The 8,787-nt window shown below is 32.9% G+C and overlaps 2 non-coding genes across 2 annotated transcripts; both read right to left on the reverse strand.

Annotated features, from left to right (window-relative positions):
• Positions 1-2,136: 2,136 nt before the first annotated feature.
• Positions 2,137-2,232, reverse strand: LOC134708675 (small nucleolar RNA SNORD14). The gene has a single exon (XR_010105871.1). It is a non-coding gene; the product is annotated as a small nucleolar RNA SNORD14 (small nucleolar RNA).
• Positions 2,233-4,944: 2,712 nt separating this feature from the next.
• On the reverse strand, positions 4,945-5,020 carry LOC134708692 (small nucleolar RNA snR60/Z15/Z230/Z193/J17). Its single transcript, XR_010105888.1, has one exon. It is a non-coding gene; the product is annotated as a small nucleolar RNA snR60/Z15/Z230/Z193/J17 (small nucleolar RNA).
• Between the last annotated feature and the right edge of the window lie 3,767 nt (positions 5,021-8,787).

Here is an 8,787-nt window from a genome sequence, read left to right on the forward strand (position 1 = left end):
AAGGTTTCCTTTGTACGAGACAACTCTCCACAGAAACAAGTCATCCTACACAGTTGTTTATAATTCATTGGCAAAATTATATTAATTTTTGCAAGTTTCAAAGATAGTGTTTTTTCACCTAGCTTAAATTCAACATCAATATTATTTTCCTGACCGTTCAGGTGTACTGAACTGGAACTTTTGCAAGATGACTATATGTGTTGCTGTATACCTATTGTTTGATTTGATTCAAACATTGAACCCAAAAATAAAGCAGGACACTGCACAACCAGTAGATAAAAGAGTACTTCACTAGTTCAGTTAGTATAGAGCAATTATACTAGTTCTTTTTGTAAGGAAGGAAGCCATGCTGAAATTTGTTTTTGGATTTGCAGATGAAAGAAATGCCAAGCATGCTGTGCATACACCGCTAGTAATTCAAAAAGTATACAAGAGTTTCTTTAATCAACAGTATAAATGAAAATTCAAACACATATTAAACAGCCAAATCAAGATAATAGTGCATAACAATTAGTGATGGCATCTTTTCCAAGCTCCTGGGTGTTGATCCCAGACTCAATATTATTGAGCGTCCAACAAGCTTGATAATTAATCCATTAACTGCATGAAACCTACTGAATTTAAGCTTACTTTAAATTTAACCTCTTTTTTTTTGCCTTTGCTTCAAGGATTTTTACTTCTGAGGAGTCGTATGAAGACGAAATATGTGTCCTGGCATGTTAAAGTATAAGCCTGGTACCTTCAATAACTTGAACTTGAGTTAGTTAAATATATACTAGACCTATGATTTTTTAAAATATAAAAGAAAGTTTTAAACAAATATCAAATTTCACACCTACAATGCATTTCTTTTCAAGAAATAAAAATACTGTTTTCCTTTGTCAGCTATCCGCAGCTATCTCTTCATCAACTTCAGTGAGAGAGTTCAAGCTGATCATCATTCAAAGGTTTCCAATATAAGACTGAATTATCAATGTGACAACTAAAACCCATGACCAAATGAAGTAGAATCAAAACTACAAGTCACTATAAATATGCTTGGTATAAAAAGTCAATTATACATGTACTTGCTATAATATTTCCAAGTCTTTGTTGTCCTTTCATTTCAGTTGGCCATACCCATTATTAAAAAAAATTGCAAGACATTTATGAAGAAGCATTCTCAATTCTATCTGCAATAAATCACGCCAGAATAAACATCAAAACTAACCATTATTTTCCTACCAACTATATATATATATGGGCAAAAGACACGCTTAAACACATTCTATTTGTATCAATTTTACTCAGACATCCAAGGAAGGTCAATATCCATCTTCGAGTTCAAAAACTCTCTGGTGGAAACCGCGAGGCCACACTTAAAAATATTTTGGTTTGCCCAAACCCTACCCAAAGGTTGAGACAGTGGGTAGGTAGGTAGGCATTTTCTTTTTTTTTTTTTCAAAAAAAGAAATTGAAGTATCAGATGTTAGTAAGTCTTCATGCCTATTTGATTAAAAAAAAACTTCTTCAAATCAGGACAATAAAAGAATTTGAGTAGGCAGCTTTTTTCTGGGTAGATAGCGTTTGGGCAAACAAACCTATTTTTTATTTTGGCCCGAATGAATGGAAAATTGATCTCAAAATTTAGTCTTACCATCCTTGTACCCTGTTTTCATGTCTATTAATAAAATGGACGTTTAACTTGCAAATTTATTCATTCTAAAAGTACTATCAAAGGATTCCATTCACAAACTCTTTTTGGACAAGAAAATCTAGATATCAAAATTTAATAAACCTGTATGTATTATAGTTTACCAACCCTGCTTGCTTCTTGATTTTAGTTTTGGTTAAAATGCAATGAAAATTTTACATTGCCATTACATGGAAGGATTATTCAGGAAGTTGATGGGCAACAAATCACTGACAGCTCTAATTAGTTGCCTTTGGAAACTAGCACAGCAAATCTCAAACATTTGTTTCTTTATAAAAAATATCATAATTAGAAGATAATTATGTTGGTAATTTAATTTAAGCGTTAACGAAAACATTCAAAATATTGGCAATCTTGACAGCCAATCTCATTAAATGCTGCAATAAGGTATCATCATTTTAAGACATTGTTGATGGACTTTTTTTTTTTTATTTGTATCAATTTTACTCAGACATCCAAGGAAGGTCAAAAGCCATCTTCGAGTTCAAGAACTCTCTGGTGGAAACCGCGAATGAATGGAAAATTCTTCATCATCGCAAAATTGATATCAAAATGTTAAGTTCCGTTAGGTTGACTTGTCAGATCATCAAGTTGTATTCTTGTCCCAAAACCAATTTATAAATTAACAAAACAATATCTTGAAAAGGTTCATCCGGATGTAAATTGGAGGTAGCAAATTATCTCCCTTATTTTAAAGGAAAGAAAATAGAAACCACATTTGAAAAATATGTAAAGAAGCTATCATTTAAAACCTGAAGTAGCAAGTTATCTTAATTTCAGCCACAAGAAACAAGATATTCAAGTCGTTGCAATAAGAAAACTATTTTTACACAAGTGATTGTTCAACAGTTTCAATTGTTTTAGGTGAAGTATGGTTTACCTGTTATAAATGATACGAGAATCGGGCGTCATCTTTCAATTGTGTTCACAATGAAGAATTGAAATAAGGTCAAAACCAAAAGAGAAAAGAACACCTTCCCATCAATCACCCTTTGGTTCAAATTGAAAAAATAAATTGCATCAGTAAAAGAAATTAATTTATTGAAGCTCAAACAGGAATATTTGTCATAAAAATATTTATTCCAAATTAACCAAGGCTTTTTCCTTCTCCCAAGAAAGTTTTAATTACACATGCAATAAATAGGTCAATTAATTTACTTGTATAGTTGCAAGGATTTAAGATAGTACTTAGCATAAACACATCAAATGATAAATTGTATAGATCAGATAAAATATATGGGCTTGGATTATAATCACTTTAGTTCATTTGGCAGAATGATAATCATCATTAGTTCTCTATATTGTAATGGTTGTCAGTTCCCGATACTCATTTCACAAAAAATCTTCAAGAAACACTTACAATCAAAAGGTCTCGAAGACTTTCAGTGGAAAAAGCACCTGTCTTTACGTTATGCAGTTGCAAGAGTTCCAAGATTTAAAATGAAAAAGGACCAAAGAAGTTGTATTACTATCTTCTACATACACATCCAAAATCTTCACTCCATCTTCCTTCCTCCTAAAAAGTCCCAAAGATCTTCTATAGAAAAGACAAAACAATTGAACTACCTCTACAAGAAATGAATTTTATCAGGTACATGTATTATTAAATAGAACTACGTTTGTCATATATAAAGATTCTACCACTGCATCGAGTGCGATACGATATTTATCCACTCAAAACAGTTAAATTTTCAAATTTAAAACGCAAGGCTCGCAGAGAGTTTTAAATATTTCATAGTTAACTGTAAAGAGCGGATAAATATCTTATTACACGAGATTTGGTGGTGGAATTGGTTTCTCATGATTTTCTAACAATATGCAGGCGAAATTTTTCCTTCTTTTCGAATAATCTGCAAAAAGATGTGTTCTTTCTATGCGACGACATCAGACATGGTGACCTTTTTTCATGTTGTCACAATAGGAAATACAGAGGAAAGCAAGAAAATTCGACATTATAATCATATTTTTAACCAATCAAGAACTGACATGACTGATATCAGACGAACCACACGTTGGTTAAAAAATTTTAGGAAATGGATAACTTGACGAATTAGAGGAACATTTATTTTGTATGGAAATTTATGTATACAATCAGAGAATAGAAGATACGGGCTTGGGTTATAATCAAGGTATTCATTTGGCAGAATGTTAATCATCATTTATTCTCTGTAGAATATACGTACAGTATAAAGATATATAAAAAAAAAATAAAAAGATCTTGTGTGGCTTTTGGAGTAAGAAGAATATAAAAATGAAACTACTGAATTCTACCAACTTGTCTTAAAACTCGACTTGCCATAACTAATCGTCTATTATATATACCAAGGATCATGCTCTACCATCTTTTCTGTTTTGTCAACTCTTCTCTTTTTAAAAATATGCAAACAGTTATTTTGATAAATCCATCTAGTTCTTAAATAACAGTTCCCTTTTAATGCTTATTCACCAGAATTTTCTTAATAACCATCAATACTTGTACCATACAAGCTAACAAGCTGGTGAGTCAAAACAGAATATCAGATAAGTGAATCTACATGGATAATTAAGAGAGATTCCCATTTCACTTGAAGTTCATCATCATATATCCCAATTCAATTCTTATTGCACGACATTTTTGAAATTCAATAGTGTTTTAATACAATGGTTTTTTTACACAACTATCCAAGTTTTGGAGTTAAAAGCTGAATTGACAAACATTGAAAAATTTACATACAGAACCATTTTTTCTGTGTGTAAAAATTCACTTCTGACACCATGAAACATGTTTAAAATGAATTTACTTTCTGGTTGTCACAAGGAGGAAATTAGACACAATATAGCACTAAAATCTTTTCCAAGAGAAACTGAAAACTGCACACAAGTTAAACATCTTTGAATAAAAAAAAGATCTGTCAGACCTGTACACCATTATTATTAGCAGTAATCAGATTAAGTCAGAATCATATCCCTTTGGCGATTGACCCAGATCCTTATCTGACCGCAACAGAACGTTGTGACCAGCAAGTCACTGAGAATTTCCTCAGGGTCAAATGACACGCATGATTTCATCATTTTACTATTTCTAAACGAAGGAGTCAAACATTTCTAATTCCATATATGCACCCAAATCAGTATACTTATACACAACAAATTCAGTTACAGATGTTGGACTTGCTAGAGTTAATATTATGTCAAATCCCCTTAAAACAAATTTGAATCAAATAGCAAATGTAGTAAAAATCACACGTCTTTTAATGTTTTAAATAAAAACTTTGCTGTATCAGTTAGGGGCGAAAATTTGTCTTTCACTGAAAGTCAGTTGAACTATGAAATCATCATTTACAGCAGAGAATGGTTTTATTTTACTGTGATCTGATGTCTCATGTCTCAGAAATTAATATCAATGGAATTTACTTTATCTCCAATTTACATTGTTATTGAAAGGAAAAGGAAAATCCCTTTTAGTTATCAACCCTTCTGACATCATTCCTGTTTAAGCAAGAAACTAGATAATCCATACACAAAATTTGAAAAGTCTCTGGAAAATTCAAATGCCAACATTTAACAATATTTAGACAGCAAAATGAAAATTTGGAAGTGGTTAAAGCACACCATTAGACTTCACATTTTTAATTGATTAATTACTTTTTTTGGTACCCTTCTGAATTAACATGTTTTTCACATAAACCTACAGTTAGAACCCCAAGATGGCAACCAACAAACCAATTGACTATTTCTACAAATAAACCTCACATTGATAATAGCCGTCTCAGACGGGGGCATTTGCTATCGATCACAGAACATCAGCTCCTGCATTCATCACTAACAGCTATTTTCACTAGTTCTATATATCAGGGCTAGATTATAGAGGCATCTTTCACTATTGATACTGACCTTGTTCATCAATTCAAGACTGTCCCAATTTGAAACTTTTTTGAGTTTGTAAAGCACTTGCTATCAATCAAAGATATCAGCCTCTGAATTCATCATCAACAATGAATTGAGATAAAAGTCAAGTGTAAGAAAACAAGAAGCTAAATCCTAAATCTCAAGCCTGTAATTTTTGCTTAATATTGTATTAATCATGCATACAGACTGCATACTGGGCACAAAAACTTGTCAAAAATTAATACAATTTTGTTCTGCAATTTTAGTGTATTAAATTTTTCAGTCAACATCTTTTAACAGTGATCAATAGTGAAATGAGATATTAAAAATTCCATGATCTTTGAACTATTCAAATACAAAAAATTTAGTCCAACTCAATCCATACATATTACAAGTATGTAAATGACCAGTATTTCTTTGTTGGGACAGACCAAGTTCCTTTTACTTCAACAATAATCAATTAAGGACGCAAGTCAATTTAACCAAGATTAAGATTAAGTCTTGATCTAAGACAAATCGGTTGTTTAAGAATTTCCACCTCCACAACAAATCTTTCCTACTGCATCAATCTTGTTTTAAAACATTTATGAACAAACTTATCTAGTGACCTTTTGAACTGTTGAATGAAAAAGGACCTCCTTAGTATAAAAATAATAAAATGCTTTGCTGAGCGCAGCCTGATACTACTGCAGAAGTTGAACCCTGAACAGATTGGGGCAAATTTGGACACAATATTCAAGCTTGCATGTTTTAGGCCCCTTATTCCAAAATGGTCTATAGACCATTATCCCCAACCTTCTTATTAAATTTCATAGAGATCCCTTCAGTTAAACTCTAGTTATTGTCTGGACACCAAACGTATCTTGGGACGACACAGACATACCATTATACATCCTAAAATTATTTTTGCGGTTGTATAAAAGAGTAAACTTTATTCTTCAGAATAGACTTCAGTTATAAATAAAATCAAGGTTCATTTGGCCATGTAGTGCAGACTTGACATGAAATTCACACTGCAGTCAGAATTCAGATTGTAATCATTTATGATCATATGTCCCTATCTGAATTTGAAATCATCATTCCAGCAGGAGTATAGTGTAAAGAAAGCAGCATTTAAGAAAAACATTACAACACAAGCTATTCTATTGCATGTATCCATTCACATTGGATGCATTAGAAACTTTGTAGAATTTAGTACATACCATGTTCAGTGAATCCACTCCAGTTTTAACGGGAATAGTATCCTCTTGTATGGTTTTGACAATTTTTCTGTGAAAAAAAGAATTCCATAAGCAAGATTTGGAAGTACAATGCAGAATTGTAAATGCATTATAGAACACAAAAATTAACCCAGAAAGGGTATGAAGTTTATTTGGACATTCAGAACAAGCAGTAGAATCATCAATTTCATAGCCCAATGCTCGAAAGTTTCATCCTCATGTCATCAACTGTTTAAACTCGACAAATATCAATAGAACTAGAACAAACCCGTGATCTCACGGGTCTGTGACTGAATAAAAGTATATAACTATGTGCAAGTCTTATTTTAAAATTAGTATTGTCATCAAAGTCATGCAGATTATAAGATACTCAGTTTTCTCTGCTTTCAAATCTTTCTGTTTGAACCCGTTGAACTGGAACTTATCAATTATTGGTAATATTTTTTATTGGAAAACAATAGGTCCTGGAATGGAGCCAACAGCATTGTCCTATATTAGTTATAAATAAAGTTGAATTCTTTGATTCGCTGTTTTACGTCATGCCCACTAACAAATTGAAAACTGTACCTTTACGCCTTATTTTTAGTCCAGATTTTTAGTATTCGTATTGTTATCTTAGAAAGTCTTGCTGATTAAAATACTACAATAGGTAACAATTTGACAATTTAGTAGTGTCAACCCTGTGATTATGACCCGTGTATATAGCATATGTATCCTGGATACACCGTTTGGTGGTGCGCCTGTCAGATGCGGAACGTAGATAAGGTAATAGGTAACAGGTGAATATACTATTGGTATCGTAATCGACCCGGAACTTCTTAATTATTGGCAATATTAATTACGTGGAAAACAAAAGGGCCTGGAGTGGTGTAATTTTTAATCTACACCTTTGTACTATATAAGTTATATATAAAGTTGAATTCTGTGATCGTCGTTTTTAGGTGATGACGGCTGACAAATTGGAACTCGTAATTTTAGTATTATAGATATTTACCATAGGTGGATCCCAGGGGCCTGTTGTGTGGAAAATTTGGTTGATTATATACGGAATCACTGAAGCATGACTGGAGCAGCCCCTTATTAAAAGTTCAGGATTCGTTACTGTCTACATTGCATTTATTAACCATGTTGAATAATTTCCCTTAATAGCTGCATAGCTCAGAATCTACGGAGACGATGTCTTCCCTAGCTAATGTGATAAATGTGAGAAAAACGTATTGCAGTATTAATACTTGAATAATTTAAATTAATATTTTCAAGTACTGCATCAATGGTCTCAGTAGATTAAGACCACTGACCATTTCTAAATTTTACAACTGGGCAACAGATTAACAAATGACCATCTAGTGACTATACAATGAAAAATTAGAATCTGAACATAATGAATTATATTTTTTGCAAGAATTTACAGATGTTAGCAAAGTTCTCCCTTGTGTTAGATCATAGTTGAAGAGAGCCGTGGTGTAGTGGTTAGTGCATCGGACTACTAACACAAAGGTTCCTGGTTCGATTCCCATTTGGGATGAAAATTTCAGGAACTCAATTTTAGGCTCTCCCTTGACACCATCTGCGAGTATGGTCTTGAGGAAACGATGATAGTCCGTCGGAAAGGGACGATAAATGGCTGACCCGTGTTAAGAGAGAGCCACATCTCTTGCACGTTAAAGACACCCTTGTAGATTTCGAAAAAGAGTAGGCTAATGCCGCTACAAGGCAGCACTCGCACCCGCAAAGTGGAAAGGGATTAATATAAGTTGCAAAACTTGTTTCCCAATCCACTATAAATAAATATGTTTAAACTAAACTAATCATAGTTGACCCTCCGGTCCCCCCCCCCCCCCCCCCCGCCCCCCAAAAAAATTAATTAAGAATGTCACTTCAGACTAACATATGGCATCAGATACAACAGTGAGCTAAGATGAGGTGAGTAAGCCCCACTCACTGATATATAAGAAGGATCTATTGAAAACATCATTAGTGACATGATTTGGAATTGAATAGGAAATC

The sequence above is a fragment of the Mytilus trossulus genome, chromosome 2 (genome assembly GCF_036588685.1).
Source record: "Mytilus trossulus isolate FHL-02 chromosome 2, PNRI_Mtr1.1.1.hap1, whole genome shotgun sequence".
In the NCBI taxonomy this organism is placed as follows: domain Eukaryota; kingdom Metazoa; phylum Mollusca; class Bivalvia; order Mytilida; family Mytilidae; genus Mytilus; species Mytilus trossulus.